This window comes from Choloepus didactylus, chromosome 1, assembly GCF_015220235.1.
Source record: "Choloepus didactylus isolate mChoDid1 chromosome 1, mChoDid1.pri, whole genome shotgun sequence".
Classification (NCBI taxonomy): Eukaryota; Metazoa; Chordata; class Mammalia; order Pilosa; family Megalonychidae; genus Choloepus; species Choloepus didactylus.
The window spans coordinates 35,323,237-35,326,088 of NC_051307.1; positions in this window are offsets into that span (position 1 = coordinate 35,323,237).

Below are 2,852 nucleotides of genomic sequence, written 5' to 3' on the forward strand. Positions count from 1 at the left end.
ATTGTCCTTCAGGCACAGAAACAAGTTCAGCAACCAAGGCTGCCCACCCTTCTGATCAACTGGCTACAAATTTTGGGATTTCTCTCACCCTCTTGGGTTCAATAATTCTCTAGAATGATTCACAGTACCACTGAAACAGTGGTATTTATGATTATAGCTTTATTATAGTAAACAGATATAGAATGAAGAAACCAAAAGAAGAGACTCATGGGGTGAGGTCTGGGAGGGTCTCAAACACAAATTGCCATGTCCTCTCCACCCTCCCAACACAGAGATGTATCTTCTTAATCATGGAAACTCTTCTCGTGGCTTGAGTGTCCTGAGATTATGTGGGGGTCTCTACTTAGGCATGATTGAGATTGATGGAATCAATGCCTACATGCATGAACTCAATCTCCAGCCCCCCCTCCCAGAAGTCAGGGAATTGGGCTGATGTGGACTGGTGTTAGTTGACATGGACTGCGGTGGACTGACTTGGGCTGATGTGACCTGGTTCAGAGCCCCAACCCCTAATACCATGATTGATCTTTCTGGTGTGGCCAGTTCCCCACTGAAAGACTGCAGGTATGGCTGGCCCAACCCTGTAACTATCAGGTATGGTCCTGGGTCCACCATTCAGGAACAAAATACATTCCTATCACAGGAGATTTCAAACATTCAGACATTGTTTCCTCAGGAACTGGGGACAAAGACCATTCAAGTTTTCTATTATACCACAATTTTGGACTAAAGTTAAAGTGTTCTGGAATTTGTAGCAGCAAAATTGGTCTGCATACTAAAAAACAAACATCCAAACCACAGGAATAACATGCTACATACTGAAACAATTGATGTGGAAAAAGAAGAAACACATAATGCATAACCTCTTGACAACCATTATCAATACTGATGCAAGAAGTAATATAATCAAACACTGGGATCTATAACTGAATGAGACATTAATGTTTGAATACTTATAAAGAAATCATGAGCAAGTTAAAAATGGTGGCATGTTAAATATATGATAGAAAAAATGGAGAACTGGAACATATCTGGCAAACAGAAGGCTTAAGAGAATAAAAATAGGGACAGAAAATATTTAATGGGCTTTCCATAGATTCTAAATGAAACAAAATATTATATTTAAGTAGAAAATCTGGAATATTAATAGTCAAAACAAGAAAAAGGTGTAAAAGTAGAAGAATTATGGTCTTCCATCCATCCAATCTGCCTTCCATTCTGTTCTCTTTGTTAATTGCCATCTCTCAAGATTTCTCTCCCAGTTACATTATTCTCATGGCCCTAAATTGTACAGCTGCGCCTTTAGGCACAGCAATTTAAAATGCCAAGCATGTTTGAAGATTCCCCTCTCCCTGTTTCACCTCATAAAGTTTCGGCAGGCATGCATTTTCCAACACATGATATTAAAATTCCTGTCCAGTGAGCAACGTGAAAGCAATGAGTATTTCTTTGTATCAAGAACTCTGAGCTAACAGATGAGTCATTCATTCCATTTTGGCAGAAATATCACAAAATTGTGTTTGTTATTCTTGACACATCATACCAAGAGGCACATGATGTTGTTTTGTGTTGTATTGGCGTTGCTAGCTTTGATCATTTGATAAATGTGGCATCTGCCAGATTTCTCCAGGGTGAAGTTGCTACTTTTTCCTTAATGATTAAAAAGCAATTTGTGTGGAGATTCTCTGAGACTCTGAAATGTCTTCTTCCTCATCAAACTTTCAATCACTACTTATAGCATCCATTGATTATTAATGATTGATCGACTCTGCCATTATATATTTTAGTTGGTATTCCACTTTAAGTTTTCCCTATTAGTCAATCAATATCCACAAGAATTCAGGAATTCTACTTTCACTTAGTGAGTTATACTTTATTATTACTTACTACGATGTTCAAAATATCCAGATTTGGCAGGTGAGTGCCCCTTTAAGTTCCGTGTTCTCTTGATATGTTTGATCAATCCATAAGCACTTGTTTATTTTCTGGCTAAAACAGCATCCAGAAAATGTGCCCTTTAGTTGACATGAACTGGAATTCAGCCTGGTGCTGCTTAGGTTTGCCAGGTCTTCCCTATCCCCATCCTCTTTGACTCATTGTGGCGTCCCAGCCAGGAGAATCATGAATCATCCATATATGCCGCCCAAAATACAAATTCATCTCAACTCCATCTATCTGGGATTCTTTAAAGAATGGAAAGTTGTGACACCTCTTTTAATTTATTGAAAAGATTCAGCTATAATCACTTCAAATTCTGCAAGTCTTTGCCACAGAGGTCAAAGACTAATGCAGTTAGATAAGCATGCTCACATTAGACCTTGCACTATATTCAATTAGAATCAAACTGTGAATTATTTTCTTGAGTGACTAACTACTAAAATAATAATAATAATTCTGGTTGACCAAGATGGTGGCATGAGACACTCCAGTATGTCATTCCCCCACAACAAAGTTGGAGGACTATGCTTCCCAATTGTGGAGTGAGTAGCTATATGGTGATTAATGGGAACACAGGCTCAGGCACAACAGAAATTTCAGGAAATGATTGCTTTATTACTTACACAGAAGACAGCTTCCAAAAGAGCAGGGGAAAAGATCCCATATGGTGTCTCACTAACTGCTGGTGGGAATGTGAAATGGAGTGACTGTTGTGGAAACAGTTTGGTGGTTCCTCAGAAAGTAAAATATAGAATTACCATTTGACCTAGCCATCACACTTCTAGGTATATACCCCAAAGAACTGACCGTAGGGACTTGAACTGATATTTGCACACTGACATTCATAGCTGTGTTATTCACAGTTACCAAAAGATGGATGCAATGCGTGTCCATCAGCAGATGAATAGCAAATA